This window comes from Salvelinus sp. IW2-2015, linkage group LG11 (genome assembly GCF_002910315.2).
Source record: "Salvelinus sp. IW2-2015 linkage group LG11, ASM291031v2, whole genome shotgun sequence".
NCBI classification, from domain to species: domain Eukaryota; kingdom Metazoa; phylum Chordata; class Actinopteri; order Salmoniformes; family Salmonidae; genus Salvelinus; species Salvelinus sp. IW2-2015.
In genome coordinates, this window is record NC_036851.1 from 9,548,891 (window position 1) to 9,566,104 (window position 17,214).

Below are 17,214 nucleotides of genomic sequence, written 5' to 3' on the forward strand. Positions count from 1 at the left end.
TGGTAAGTGAATATTCGGCTTCGACGGGGTGAACTCATTATCTACGCGCAAATCCTCCCATCCCATTTACTCAGACAGTGTAGCACTCTGCTTTTACAGCTGTAATTTAAGTCTTTGTACAAAATGTACAGGAAGTGCTAGACACATGGAAAAGCAACATACATTGAAAACACTCAATGTAAAAATAGAAAAAGCAAGGTGGTTTTAGGTGCTAAAATTACACTCACTTACTGCTGCAGCGAGTTTGGCTAGGAAAACAGAGGAGAGACATCAAGGTAAACATACTAAATGAACGTAATAGCTGAAATCTGGTTTCCCACCACTGTCACAGTGCCACTATTTGAAAAGGGCAAGGCTATGCCTCAAGAGTGGGGCTTGGTGTACTCTCATGTCCAAATCTGGCAAAAGTTGACAAATAAATACATAAATACTGCTATGCGCAAGTAACACACAGAGCCATGACCGAGTATAGTCATATGGCTGAAGGTGTCTGGTCGTTGGGGTACTGGAACTTTCCTTAATACAGAGAGGGTCATCGTGGTTGTGATCTGGTAGTAGGGCAAGGCTGCGGCCATAAAGGAGGCTCAGTTTGAAGAATATGGACATGACAGAAAATAGCAGCTTACAAAAAGAAATGGGACTGAGCGTCTGCACAAAATCTTTTTCTTCATTTTTTAAGCAAAGAGTTTGGTTTATGTAGAAACAAGCAATGTTTTGCATTTGGATATTTGCCTCTCCATTAAAAGAGTTAAAGCTTTAAAAAATAAATAAAATGATTCCCCCTCTGACAATGTAGGCCGATGTTGGTGACAAAAAGCAGACAGCCTGGGGAGAGCTCACAATGGAGATACTATAGATAGCATATACACTGAGTGTACAAAACATTAGGAACACCTGCTCTTTCCATGACACAGACTGACCAGTTGAATCCAGGTGAAAGCTATGATCCTTTATTTATGTCACTTGTTAAATCCACATCAATCATTGTAGATGAAGGGGAGGAACAGGTTAAAGAAAGATTTTTAAGCCTTGAGCCAGGCGCACTGGTTTGTGTCAAGAACTGCAATGCTGCTGGGTTTTTCACACTCAACAGTTTCCCATGTGTATAACAATGGACCACCACCCAAAGGACATCCAGCCAATTTGACACAACTGTGGGAAGCATTGGAGTCAACATGGGCCAGCATCCCTGTGGAATGCCTTCGACACCTTGTAGAGTCTATGCCCCTACAAATTGAGGTTGTTTTGAATGTGTTCTTAATGTTTAGTACACTCAGTGTACATAAAATATACAATCTGAAATATATTTTATATATATTAAATTGTGGTAGAGTTCAATATTTTACTACACAACATTAGGGTGGCATGTCTGCTTCTTTTTCTTCTTTCAATCCTATTTTATATAAACCAGAGGAAAGTAAAGAAAAACWAATTAATAAATGAACAAACAAATGTGGGAAAATGGAAACTAAGCAACAGACGGCAGCCTCGTCCCCCGACCCCACCCCTACCCAGGGTGCACCATCACAGGGGGCGGCTGAGGCCTGCTAGCTGTACAGCGCAGTGAAACATACCTTACATCTTAGCTCATTTTACACGTACAGTCGTGATCAAGGCACAGGGATCTTCTACAAGTCATTTTTTTCCAATAAAGTTGTACAAAATAATAMATTTTTCAGTCTGTACAAGAATAATAGTCCAGCAGTAAAATAAAGACAGACATACTGAAAGCTCAGAGGCTGGGAGAGAGCAGAGGTGGCAGGGAAAAAGACAGGGATGTGAAGGCGTACAGTAAGTGATGAGGGCCGGACTCTGTGTGTGTCATGTCTATCTTTTGCTTCCTCAACTTTTTCTTTCTGTTTTTTTGCTGTTATTTTATCCTTATTAAATAAAACCGCTCCTATAATCCCCACATGTTGAAAATAGTTAATGTTTAAGGTGCTGGACTTGGGTAGCAGCAGGAAGGTAGGGAGAAGGGAAGGGGTGATTTGGGAGGTAGGAAACAGGAGAATCAGGGTTAAATGGTGCACAAAGGCAGATCGCACACATAGTGTACACCAACACACAATATGGGGGACCAATGAACTTAAAAGTTGACTTGTGTTTTTACAGGAATATATATATATAAATATATATATACACACGTATGTATGTGTATATGTATACATATATGTATACATATACGTATATGTGTGTATATACATACATGTGTGTGTGTATGTATACATATACACATACATACATGTGTATGTATATATATATATATATATATATATATACACACACACACACACATATATACACACACACATACATATATACACATACATACATACATATACAGTACCAGTCAAAAGTTTGGACACAACTACTCATTGAAGGGTTTTGCTTTATTTGTACTATTTGGAATATCGGAATCATGTAGTAACCAAAAAACTGTTAATCAAATCAAAATATTTTATATATGAGATTCTTCAAAGTAGCCACCCTTTGCGTTGATGACAGCTTTGCACACTTTTGGCACTCTCTAAACCAGCTTCATGAGGTAGTCATCTGAAAAGCATTTCAATTAACAGGTGTGCCTTGTTAAAAGTTAATTTGTGGAATTTCTTTCCTTCCTAATGCGTTTGAGCCAATCAGTTGTGTTGTAACAAGGTCGGGGAGGTATACACAATATAGCCATGTTTGGTAAAAGACCAAGTCCATATTATGGCAAGAACAGCTCAAATAAGCGAAGAGAAATGACAGTCCATCATTACTTTAAGAGATGATCAGTCAATACAGAACATTTCAAGAACTTTGAAAGTTTCTTCAAGTGCAGTCGCAAAACCATCAAGCTCTATGATGAAACTGGCTCTCATGAGGACCGCCACAGGAAAGGAAGACCCAGAGTTACCTCTGCTGCAGAGGATAAGTTCATTAGATTTAACTGCACCTCAGATTGCAGCCCAAATAAATGCTTCAGAGAGTTCAAGTAAAGACACATCACAACATCAACTGTTCTGAGTAGCCTGTGTGAATCAGGCGTTCATGGTGGAATTGCTGCAAAGAAACCACTACTAAAGTACACCAATAAGAAGAGACTTGCTTGGGCCAAGAAACATGAGCAATGGACATTAGACGGGTGGAAATCTGTCCTTTGGTCTGATGATTCCAAATGAGAGATTTTTGGTTCCAAACGTCGCATCTTTGTGAGACACAGAGTAGGTGAATGGATGATCTCCGCATGTGTGGTTCCCACCGTGAAGCATGGAGAAGGAGGTGTGATGGTGCTTTGCTGGTGACACTGATTTATTTYGCATTCAAGGCCCACTTAACCAGCATGGCTACCACAGCATTCTGCAGCGACACGCCATCCCATCTGGTTTATGCAAAGTGGGACTATCATTTGTTTTTCAACAGGACAATGACCCAAAACAAACCTCCAGACTGTGTTAGGGATATTTGACCAAGAAGGAGAGTAATGGAATGCTGCATCAGATGACCTGGCCTCCACAGTCACCCGACCTCAACCCAATTGAGATGGTTTGGGATGAGTTGGACCACAGAGTGAAGGAAAAGTACACAACAAGTGCTCAGCATATGTGGGAACTCCTTCAAGACTGTTGGAAAAGCATTCCAGGTGAAGCTGGTTGAGAGAATGCTAAGAGTGTGCAAAGCTGTCATCAAGGGAAAGGGTGGCTACTTTGAAGAATCTCAAATATCAAATATATTTTGATTTGTTTAACACTTTTTTGGTTACTACATATGTGTTATTTCATAGTTTTGATGTCTTCACTATTATTCTACCCTTAAACCCTTGAATGAGTAGGTGTGTACAATTTTTTTGACTTGTTCACACACATACATACATATATAAATATCTCTCTCTCTCTATATATATATATATATATATATATATATATATATATATATAGCTTGGATTTTTTTGCACTGCATCAAGTTCACTGTTTGCATGAATTAATGCATTGTATGTTTTTGCCTTTCCTCCTCATTGATTCCAGAAGTAAAAGTCATGTGACAGTCTTGTGTCCGAGTCACACTCATGCATCCATCCCCAGGCATAGTATGCTCACAACCCGCCTCTTTATTCGTTACTTTCCTCCATCCTTTCAATTTGTCCATCGTTTCCTTCCCAGGGTCCTGCTTCGGCACGTATGCATATACTGGATCTCTCGAGAACTGCGATGTCGCCAGAGTAACTCAGGCACTGCACTTTAGCTTTTCAAGGCTGAAAACAGTGGGACAAGGTAAAAGCGTGTGTCTGTGTGTGTTCTTGTCCCAGTGTGTGCCGGGGATATTTCCAAGTAGAAGAATGAATGGGAGACACTGAAAATTAGAGAGGGTTTCCGCACGTGTGAGTGTGTGGTTGTGTATGTTTGAGAGAGATCGAGAACGAGCCATGGATTGCAGTCCTGAGCACAGGTTCAAAGTGCAGTGAAGAGTTCCGCAGTTCTGGCTTGTTACTGCTACGGCACTGTGTTTAGGAGTCTGTTGTCACATTCTTTATTTGAAACACAGTGTCCCAAGGAGAAGGTGTTTGTTTGTCAGAATGGAAGGAGAGGGTTGGTTGAGTGACGAGGGGACTAACTGGACAAGGATAGGCAGAACACCGGCAGTACACCGGGAGTCTCTCCTCCCACTCCCATCACAAGAGCTCGTATTGTCGTAGGTGCATCCTCTGAATGATGTCTCGGCAGTCGTTGAAGACACGCCGGATGTTTTCAGTGTCCACTGCGCAGGTGAAATGGGGATAACAATAGTGCCTTCCGTCTCCACTGGCTGTGCTGATCCTCTGAAAAGGCCACAAAGAAGAGAAGGGATTCATAACAACATAGGGCTGTGTGCACATTGGTACACACAGTCTCAGACAAAAAAGGCAAACAAAAAGGTGAATGGACATTAAAGGCATGTACCAGAAACTCATCACGTATGAAGTACTTTGCCCTTGTGACACGAGGATCCTCCCCTGGCTCTGGTGTTGCTGGTTGAGAAGGACAAATAGACCAAATCATTGATATAATCATCATGTCTGATCACTGTATCCTAGACATTTTCATTTCGATCAGTAACATAATCCATGCCAACAAGATTCATTCTTCACCAGAGAAGTGTTGTGCCCATCACGTCGCAAAAAGTTCCAAAGGGTTCCAAGTTATATTATTACAAATTGTTACGTTTACAGATTAACAACAACAACAAAAAACGGATCTCGACAGCCTTGAATAGTTACAGTAGAGAGTTGATCAAGAGTATTACTGTATTTCCCTTACCATCATCTGGCGTAGTGTAGCGTGCAAACTCTGGGAAATACTCTTCAATTTTAGATTTCCCTGCCAACACCTTCTCTGCTAGCAGGTCCTGTTTGTTCAGGAAGAGGATGACAGAAATGGTCCGTAGCCACCTGAGGAGAGAAACATCAACAAAGTGAGTTGAGGTAGACGTATTCAAGTCAATGACTAATACATTTACACAGCACACCATGGTTCTACAAATCATAGACCTAGGCCAGAAATTACATTTTATTGTGGCGCATTGCATTTTAAATGAGCGCAAAAGGAAAAAAGTCCATATCGGCAACTGCTGTGGCTGGGATTAACACAACAATACAGCATGTCAAGGACAGGAATGGGTTTGTGAGTGGGAAGAGAGGGGGAGAGGCCTAAAAGGGGGAGAGGCCTAAAAGGGGGAGGGGCCTGAAAGGGGGAGGGAGCATTGAGAGGTCTTGCCTGTTGTTCCAGATGTTCTTGAAGAGGTTGAGGGCCTCCTGCAGCCGGTTGGTCTGATTGTCTTCCCGGATCACCATGTTGTAGCTGCTGCTGGCCACCACGAATATAATGGCCGTCACATCTGGAGGGACAGACAAGGAGAGAGAATCATCACTGGGTTAGACATGATACAGGACATGTTCATGGATGTGAAGGTGGCTGCATCCACATGCCATTTGCTATACACTTATTGGTGGGAAGAAATACAACGGTAWTGGGTAGTACGGAGGCCTTACCATTAAAACACTGRATCCACTTTCGGCGTTCGTCCCTCTGACCTCCAACATCAAACATACTGGACGTGGAGAAAAGACAGAGTTACTTACTGCCCAATAGATCAACTGATAACAAGTAACACAAAGGGATCAACAGTTTACTGACGATAATCTTGCATTGAAAAGAAAAATGGCCGAACCATCAAACTCACTGAAAATTGACTTTGTCCACTTGGAATCTTGTCTCGAAGATCCCTGAAGTCAGTACTCTGCATCTCAACAGGTCCTGATCAGTGGGAGTGTAGTCACTCTGCTTCACAATTTCAATCTTGTCTAAAAAGCTGTAAAAAGGCAGAAGCAGAATAGATTACACACTTGACAGCTAAGGACAGAGTATAATGTGTATAAAAATGAGCAGAAATTACTAATTTGCGCGACATAACAATATTCCTCTTTCCTGAGCTACAGATGACCAAACTCCACACAGTACCCCAAATGACCAAGCATCAAAAATTGTCAAACCAGAACTGTTGTATAATACCAAAACCCCAATGCGTGTTATGGCTGTATTTGAGACATTACATTCCTGTTATCTGTCTGTGAACTCAGGGCTGAGTTCAGCCAGCTGCAGGGGAGACATGGAGGGGCAACCACAACCACACAATGTTTCACCATACATTTTTTTATTTCACCTTTATTGAACCAGGTAGGCCAGTTGAGAGCAAGTTCTCATTTACAACTGCGACCTGGCCAAGATAAACCAAAGCAGTGCGACAAAAACAACAACACAGAGTTGCACGTGGGATAAACAAACGTACAGTCAATAACACAATAGAAAAATCAATGTACAGTGTGTGCAAATGTAGAAGAGTAAGGAGGTAAGGCAATAAATAGGCCTGTCAAACTGACCAGACCATACACATTTTCAAGATGACATTGGTGGGCATTCCACCTCTGGTAAATTCCATACCAGACAGACTAAGACTAGGCGAGGGAGGTTACAGTCCCCAACCAGTAAAGCAAAAAAGATGGAGAACACTTCCACAAACGACCAGCAGAGGGAGTGTCAATTTTTCCTCCACAGCAAGATCACAGAGGCTTGCAGTGTGAGTCACCAGGCGTTTGCTCTGTCAGACACTGTAGTCAATGGAGCTGCTGTAGTAGTAATAGTGAGGGGGAGGGGAAKACTTTAAATGTTAGATTCACACAGTTCAACCATGAAACATGTTTATGCTGAATTTAGAGAGCTAATGGTCTATAGACGACTGACTGATGTGACTTGTCGTCAGCCAGCAGAGGCCAATCGGATCCACCCCTCCATCCTAAGAGGAAGAGGCCCTCCCTTTTTTCTACATGTGGACCCTTGGTGTGGACTGTCGTCATTGGTCCAGTCAATTGGGCAAAGGGTCTTGCTAGAATGGTGTGACAAGCCTAACCTCACACCATGGACATATGCTATACATCAGAGCGGCCTTGTGTGTTGTGTCGTCCTAATCAAACGCAATGATTGCTGTGTGAAATAAATGGAAAACAGCTCATTTCCACAGTGAAGTGCAATGATTCAGGGCATTATTGAAGATCTCCAGGGAGACTTGTTTTTGGAATAGGGAGGCCTGGTAACCCACCTCACGTCCAGTACCCCACCATGGAGAATCAGTGTTCTGCCTGCCTGCCTCTCAGGCCAGAGGTACGTAACCCCCCCTCCCCTGAGATAACCAGGAATGTGACACACTAGGGTGAAATATGACAGGAGGGCTGCAGGTCACACACAGAGAGAGAGAGGAAGGAGGAGGTTGTGCAGACAGACAGACAGACAGACAGGCAGGCACACACACACACACACACACACACACACACACACACACGCTCACTCTCTCCACACAGACACACACATCCCCACACGCATGCAGAACCAGCAAGCTACCACCTCCCTCTTGGGACTGAGTGGTGAGGCTGGTCTCATACCACAACTGCTCTGATGTGTCCACAGATCCAGTCCAAATACACATCTCAATTATAGAATTTCTCCCTATTAATAGAGCTCGTCCAATAATAACCCTCCCCAGTAGTCAGACTGAATAATAGTGTTGCCCCAGTAACAGTTCAGCCCACACTGCTACAAGTAGATACACTAACCTGGTGTAGTTATATTGGTGGCAGATGGACGTTTGTCCTGAATATTATTTGTATATTTTCTATAACTAGTTTGGTGAACTCAAAAGTATTTCAAGGATGTCGTCTTTATACAGTGCATTCGGAAAGTATTCAGACCCCTCGACTTTTTCCACAGTTTGTTAGGTTACAGCCTTATTCTAAAAATGATGAAATTGTTATTTTTTTACTCACCAACCTACACACAACACCCCATAATGACAAAGCAAACTCAAATTTTTTCCCCCAAATATATTTAAAAAACAAACTTATATCACATCTACATAAGTATTTAGACCATTTTCTCAGTAGTTTGTTGAAGCACATTTGGCAGCGATTACAGCCTCGAGTCTTGGGTATGACGYTACAAGCTTGGCACACATGTATTTGGGGAGTTTCTCCCATGCTTCTTTGCAGATCATCTCAAGCTCTGTCAGGTTGGATGGGGAACGTCCCTGCACAGCTATTTTCAGGTCTCTCCAGAGATGTTCGATCGGGTTCAAGTCCGGGCTCTGGCTGGGCAACTCAATGACATTCAGAGACTTGTCCCAAAGCCACTCCTGCATTATCTTGGCTGTGTGCTTTGTTGTCCTGTTGGAAGGTGAACCTTTGCCTAAGTCTGAGGTCCTGAGTGCTCTGCAGCAGGTTTTCATCAAGGATCTCTCTGTACTTTGCTCCGTTCATCTTTGTCGTCTCGATCCTGACTAGTCTCCCAGTCCCTGCCGCTGAAAAACATCCCCACAGCATGATGCTGCCACCACCATGCTTCACCGTAGGGATGGTGCCAGGTTTCCTCCAGATGTGACGCCTGGCATTCAGGCCAAAGAGTTCAATCACCAGACCAGAGAATCTTGTTTCTCATGGTCTGAGAGTCTTTAGGTGCCTTTTGGCAAACTCCAAGCGGGCTGTCATGTACATTTTACTGAGGAATGGCTTCCTCCTGGCCACTCTACAATAAAGGCCTGATTGGTGGAGTGCTGCAGAGATGGTTGTCCTTCTGGAAGGCTCTCCCATCTCCACAGAGGAAGTCTGGAGCTCTGTCAGAGTGACCATCGGGTTCTTGGTCACCTCCCTGACCAAGGCCCTTCTCCCCCCGATTGYTCAGTTCCGGCCTGGGCGGCCAGCTCTAGGAATAGTCTTGGTGGTTCCAAACTTCTTCCATTTAAGAATGATGGAGGCCACTGTGTTCTTGGGGACCTTCAATGCTGCATAAATGTTTTGGAACCCTTCCCCAGATCTGTGCCTTTGACACAATCCTGWCTCGGAACTCTATGGGCAATTCCTTCAACCTCATGGCTTGGTTTTTGCTCTGATATGCACTGACAACTGTGGGACCTTATATAGACAGGTGTGTGCCTTTCCAAATCATGCCCAATCAATTGAATTTACCACAGGTGGACTCCAATCAAGTTGTAGAAACATCAAGGATGATCAATGGAAACAGGATGCACCTTAGTTCAATTTTGAGTCTCAAATAAAAGCAAATAAATAAAAACTTATTTACATGAATTAGCAAAAATGTCAACCTCTTTTTTCACTTTGTCATTATGGGGTAGTGTGTGTAGATTGCAATGAAAAAAAGTATATTTAATCCATTTTAGAATACGACTGTAACCTAAGAAAATTTGGGAAAAGTCAATGGGTCTGAAGGCACTGTACATACATTATATATATATATATATAGATAGATAGATAGTACCAATCAAAAGTTTGGACACACCTACTCATTCAAAGGTTTGTCTTATAAAGGACTATATCAAAACGTAAAAGTTTATTATTAATATCATGAATTTGGTATCCTACTTATAGGGCTAATTGGTAACTACTTTTAAACTTCAAAAGATCCAATCAACCATGGACGAATGATGGTATACCTAGCTTCACATTGAAATGATGGTGTCCTTTGGGGCAAGTCAGATGTCAATGTTATTTAGGTAGTCTACACAAATAAGTATGGAAGCTGATCAATGTGTAAATGTATTGACATGATAGCTCAGCTGAATCGAACGCAGCTTGTTTCCAAAGCTAAACAGGGTACATTAGCAACAGTCACAAAAATTGTTAAAAGCTTTTAAAAACAATTCTTATAAATGCAACAGTTGGACAATGGATGAAGATTCTCCAAACKTTTAGAATTTTTATAATACAACAGATATTGACCGAATTATAGCCCATAAAACAGTTTACTGGCACGGACAAAACATTTGGGAGATTTTGGTGGGGATTCAGGTATTCAATTTATTGTAAAATGTCACTTTTTTCTTTCTTAGATTGCACTCAAATATATATTTTCTTACTATATCAGGTATTCTTTTCAATAATTTGCATAAATACAATGGGTGGATTTGCATATGAATAAATTAACATAAAGGGAAGGACCAGAGCTGCAACCACCAAACACTTGCTCTGTCTACCCTACCAGCACTCACCTGCTCTGTCTACCCTACCAGCACTCACCTTCTCTGTCTACCCTACCAGCACTCACCTGCTCTGTCTACCCTACCAGCACTCACCTGCTCTGTCTACCCTACCAGCACTCACCTGCACTGTCTACCCTACCAGTACTCACCTGCACTGTCTACCCTACCAGCACTCACCTGCTCTGTCTACCCTACCAGCACTCACCTGCTCTGTCTACCCTACCAGCACTCACCTTCTCTGTCTACCCTACCAGCACTCACCTGCTCCGTCTACCCTACCAGTACTCACCTGCTCCGTCTACCCTACCAGCACTCACCTGCACTGTCTAGACTGCCTCATTAATCACAGTTTTTGTCATGTTCTCTTGCATAAGTGTGTCAATAGCAGGATACAAATTTCAACACACTTGGCTCTAGATTACACCTATCTAAACATACTGTACATTGTTTGCGAGATCAGACATAATACCACTATAATTCAAGTGTTCATTTTACAAATCTCATTTGTAAACATTTCAAGTGTTCTAAATGATTGCTTCTTCAATCCCACCCCCGCCAAAAAAACATCAGAATAAAGTGATCTTTCTTCTCTTTCTCGTGATGTAAGTGTCGAGACGGTGTGTTAAAACCCAGACTAAGCTTTAGCSTTCTTATAGATTCAACAGAAATCCAATGTCTCCCATTGAGCCCAATGTCTCCCACAGCCATTACCGGGGTGTGTTTGACAGGTCATTACAAACATGTTTGCAGTCTTAACGCTAACGGGGAAAAACAACAGGCACTAGCAAGAGCATGAAASRKTCGCAGGAGTAAAAAGAAAGCWATCAATCCAGCGAGATTGAAGTGACAGGTGGATTCTGCACCCCTCAAACACAGGAAATAGATGGCTGGAAAAGACAGATCCTCAGGTGGGCGGGGCATGCGTGTTGCTAGGGTACATAGAGGTAGGCATCTAGATGGTAGACTTGTTCTCACTGAAGTACATTTCCCCTCCTTAACCAGTAGGAGCCACTGTTCAGGCAGGAATTGTTGGACTTTGGCTTCACATTTTATTTCAATGTACCTCTCAAGATGGCATGATGTCGAAACAAAGACGTTGATTCAAAACAACCATTTTACGATCAACACTGAAACAATGTCAAATCAGATATGAAATTCAACTTAACTTCAACCTCCCAATAGATGAATATAGGATGAAAACTATTTGTTAGGTTTCTATGTGGAATTTCCAACGCAATTTCAACGTACACATTGTTCTGATGATTATGTTGAAATTATATTGATGTAACAACCTGTTAGTCAGGTTAAGTTGAAGTTTTTCCCTACAGATGTTAGATCTTTACTACACCTAAACTATAGCCTACTGTAGCCTATCAAAACCAATTGCACATAATAGGCCTATAATGTAAAGACAAGATGTAAAGACAAGATGAAATTGAGAATAGTGAGGTAGCCTACGAAATGGAACGCAATGGCATGTGAAAGCCCATGATTTTCAGATCTACAGTATATATTATCAAAAAAAGAGGACATCTGACRGTTTCTAGCAAACCTAAGGTTACAAATGAACTGTCAATTTAGTTCAATTATGGACTGTGGAGGTCTAGTGGTTAGGGCCATTGCCTTCAGCGCGCACATATAGGCCTTCAGTATCGGCGTGGGTTCGATTCCATCCCATTTCCTTCTGGGACAAATAAGGCAATCCCCCAACCCAATTACTTGATTTCATTACACATTACAAATATGGACAATCTAGGGATATTTTACCCCCAATCTTTATAAGAAATKACCATACCAGAAACTTTATTTTTTTGTACTTCTACCCCTTTTTTTCTCCCCAATTTCGTGATATCCAATTGGTCTTGTCCCATCGCTACAACTCCCCTACGGACTCGGGAGAGGCGAAGGTCGAGAACCATGCGTCCTCTGAAACACAACCCTGCCAAAACGCACTGCTTCTTGACACACTGCTCGCTTAACCAGGAAGCCAGCCGCACCAATGTGTCGGAGGAAACACCGTCCAGCTGGCGACAGAAGTCAGCTTGCAGGTGCCCGGCCCACCACAAGGAGTCACTAGAGTGCGATGGGACAAGGAAATCCCGGCCGGGCAAACCCTCCCCTTACCCAGACGACACTGGGCCAATTGTGCGCCGCCTTACGGGTCTCCCAGTCACGGCCAGCTGTGACACAGTCTGGGATCGAACCCGGGTCTGTAGTGCCTTTGACCGCTGCGCCACTCGGGAGGCCTAGACACGTGTCTTTTAAAGACAGTTGTAATTAATGGATAACAAATAGAAAACAAATCAAATAATAACAGTAGGCTACACCAACATTAGTTTCCATTCATACAAAGTGTTGAGTAAATTGCCACAATAGATTGCCATGGTAAACAAGGAAATACTTTATTGTACAGAATGTATGTCAAATAGATTTTTAAAAAGGCCTTAGTCTGTTCAAAATGGACTAAGTTGTTCCGATGATAATATCAACAAGTGGGCAAACATATCTTGAAAGACTTTGGTTGCAAGCAGGACTAAGGTAACACCGACATCATCTTTTGAAGGAAGTGGTAATGAGGTGACCAATAATGGTTGCAATTGAGATAAGCCGTGCGGGTGAATTTAGCGCGTATTGATGGTTTAACAAGACATCAGCTGGTGATAATCTAGCGCCATCGATGGAGGCCCCTTGTTATTTGATTATATTCCAATAGGCTACATTCTGTAGGCTACCCGTTAGCCTATCCTTGTCACATACTAAAAGATGCGAAAACCAATAATAGACTACTGTTTGTGTTTCCTTGGCTGAGTTGATGAGCTGATTTCGGCCATCAGTTGATTGACAGCTGATTGATCAGCTGATTTCACCATCCCCTCTCCTGCAATTTGCGCCAACCCTGTCTCTTTAATCATGCGACAATGATTTGGTCATTATCATTCCAGAATCTGGCACTTTTCTGCACCCATGTGTTAATGTTAAAATCCTCCCACTGCTAAATGGCATATTATTAGGCCTAGATCATTATACTTACTGTATTATCATTATATTATACAAGCCTATTATTATTTCTTAAAGGTACTTTTTAAGGAGTGAGGCAGTCCCAATTTTTGAGCTTGTATTGAAGAGATCGAACAGTGGGGGAGGGGGAGTCAAAGGGCAGTGGGCCGGATTTGATCCCATATAAACTCTGTTTGTGACGGGGCCAGCAGCTGTAACCGCACAGGCACTGAGACCACCAATAATGTATTCTGTCTATTGCTTGCTTTGAACATATGATAAAACAATTGATAAATATCTACCCCCTACAGATGTGTCACTTTATTATAATCCACATAAGAATTCACACCTCCTGAGTGGCGCAGTGGTCTAAGGCACTGCATCGCAGTGCTAGCTGTGCCACTAGAGATTTTGGGTTCGAGTCCAGCCGGCCATGACTGGACGGCGCAGAATTGTCCCAGCGTCGTCTGGGTTAGGAGAGGGTTTGGCCGGCAGGGATGTCCTTGTCCCATCGCACACTAGCGACTCCTGTGGCGGGCTGGGCGCAGTGCACGCTGACACCATTGCAAGGTGTACGGTGTTTCCTCCGACACATTGGTGCGGCTGGCTTCCCGGTTAAGTGGGCATTGTGTCAAGAAGCAGTGCGGCTTGGTTGGGTTGCGTTTCAGAGGACGCACGGCTCTCGACCTTCGCCTCTCCMGAGTCCGTACGGGAGTTGCAGTGAAGAGACAAGACTGTAACTACCATTTGGATACCACGAAAAAGGGGGTAAAAAAWWTTWATTCACACGAGACGTGATGTCACGATGCACGTAGTCTACATGAACTGACGCCCTGTGGACATGAGGGGTATCCTACGAAGCGGGTTTGAGGCGTTAGCGAGGTAAATTTGGTCAACTCTGAGTTCATTTCGGGGGATAACCGGTACCACGAAAGTGTGCCTTTTAGCCAGGTACATTTCTATGGCAACGAATCCTTCAGAACCTGCTCCTGGGCAGGCTAACTCACGGCTACCTCCACTCACCCTGAACGAAATGACTGAGCTACAAGTTGAGGRCCAATGAAATCAGATTCCCTCCCTCTTGAAAAGATTGGTCATCATCCCCTTTTATTTGAGGAAGATGACTGATTAAATATATGATTAATCACATTTTCTTGTGTTAAAAATAGGTTACAACATATCACTTTACACATTTATTAATGAGAGAATGCATTTTAAATTTCACACACAGTAACACTTCTGTATGACTTCATAAAGTGGGAAAAAAGGTGCTTGTGGTTGTGCTTCGATAAGCACACCAAAGACGACATTAACAGTAAGTAACAAAATAAAGATCGCACTTCCAAAAGCCTATTTCACACCATAGCCTGTTGAATTTGCAAGATAACTTTTCTTTTGTTTTGATTTCATTTTGATCGTCTCAATGAAGGACGAGCAATATCCACCGCCCTAGTACATACGAAGCCTGAGCTGGAATGTGAAKCTAACTGAAGCTGGTTAGCTTTAGAAAACCCAGAGTAGATCTAGCTTGCGTCGTAGGATACTCCTCCTGCGGTCTAAAAATAGCCTGTAAACACAACGAGACTGATGGAACAGATCTGAACGTTTAACTTAAAATGTTGATCAACTATTATTTCTTCACATTATAAGCGCAGCAATGCGCAAATGGTAATACACACAAATATTCCAAAATGGAAGTAGCGGGAAGACACTGGTCTAATGCCAGCAGTTTCATATGACAGAGATGGAAATACACATCTGTTAAAACTTCAGATGTAATGTTTGTGTTACGTTTTGTGTGTGTGTGGAGACGGTGAAAAAGACTGAAAACTAAACATTTCTGAATTTTTTATTTWTTTATTTTTTATTGTCACACAGATAGGTGCGGTGAAGTGTGTTGTTTTACTGGGTCAGCCTTTATAGTTCTGAGTAGCTGATAGCGGGACATGTCTCGTATCTGCTATGAGCACGGCTCACACTTGGTGATAATGCCCGGGAGCGATGAACGGTAAATCGAGTGTGTGCTTACGCTTTACGGGCTGCGGCGTTACGTTTTGCTCCAGGTTGGCGCAGATTTCCTACGACTTGGAAAAAAATGTACCGGAAGCCTGTAGATCGTAGTGTTCATCAGGCTTCAAAGTTTGGCTGTGATTGGTTACACTGCCTACTATGCCAATTTCTCTGTATATAATGGGTCTTAACTTTTAAACTAGCAGAGATCTTTTAAACTAGCAGAGATCCCACTCTGGAACTTTGATATGCCCTCGGCGCATGACACATTTCAATCTGGTTGTCAATTCATTTTGGCCTGCATCCAAACCGCCCACGCCATGGTGCACTACAAGTCACAGCTAGCCCTTCCAACATGCTGCATGCCACTAAACGCCGAATTCAATATATTATCAAATACTTTAAAAAAAATTGTTAGACCTACAGAAGTACTAAAAATTCTAAATCAAATAGCTAAAAGATCCATGACCATCTTAAAACATTTCCACATGTTAGCTTACTAGATATCGCAAACCAAGGGCTTTAGAGACTTGGTTTATAGTTTAGACTAGGTTTATGATAGTCTGTTACAAATCAGTTTGACAGTACTTCAGTCTGAAGGAAGTATGGTTTGAAGTGACTGAAATGCATCAGAAAGGTATTGAGAGGTCTAGAAGATCATCAGACAATCACGTTGGATGATTTTATGTGCAGAAAAAAMCCCATCATCATTGATGGTGTTCTTTCCCCCCTCATTCTGATGTGGTACCTGGTCTGGTCCACTCTGTTCTAAAGAGGCTTGTGAAMATTGTAGAGGGAAACAGAAAACACATGTGTTCCTGCGAGTCTTATCTTTCAGTGATGGGGTCATAATGTTTTGTAGCTTAAACAGTTCAATTTGTAGGAATAAAACAGATACCACTCTGTTTATAGTCTATTTAGATCTAGCGGCAACCAGAGCAACACCTAGTTTGGGAAACGCTGGCTTAGATTTACAGGGGTTTGAGGCTGGCAAAATTATTATTGTGACTTAATGCTTAGTTCATTGAGAATGTACCGTTAATCCCCCCAAAATATGTTTTTTCCACATTTGGAAAATACGCATTTTCAACGTCTGGAAAATATGTATTTTCGATGTCCAGGAAAATACGTCTTTTCATCTTTCATTCAGCACCTAAAATGCACCTGACGTCAACGTCTGGAAAAGTCTTTTCAACATAATTTAGCTTACTGGGTACGCTACACTACACATCCAGAAGTCGCTCTGACACAGAATAGAGAGGGATAGAAGGAGAGAAAAGAGAGAGAAGGCTGTGTCTGACATTACAGAGCTGCTCCAAAAATAGCTCCCTGGCGCCCTGGCCTCAAGCTTGGTTGTCATGGTGATAGAACCACCAGAGCTATAAATAGACTATCAGCTCCAAATCTTCTGTGACTGGAGTGGGGCCAGAGAGAGGGAGAGACAGACATAGAAAGAAAAGAGGAGGAGGAGAGAGAGAGAAAGAAATGCAGGGAGAGAAGAGGGGGGAGGGAAAGGTGGAGAGAGGCCAGCAAAGGGAGGGGGCGAGCCCTCCCCCAAAAAGGGCTGTGAAGAACAGAATGCTGGAAGGAAAGGGGCAACACAGGCTCTAAACAGGAGAGCATTCCAGAAATCACAACTGGCTTGAGATCTCA

General features: G+C 42.6%; 1 pseudogene; it reads right to left on the reverse strand.

The window, feature by feature from the left end:
- Positions 1 to 649: 649 nt before the first annotated feature.
- The window catches only part of LOC111969759 (guanine nucleotide-binding protein G(s) subunit alpha-like), a 48,169-nt pseudogene continuing 31,604 nt past the window's right edge, over positions 650 to 17,214 (reverse strand).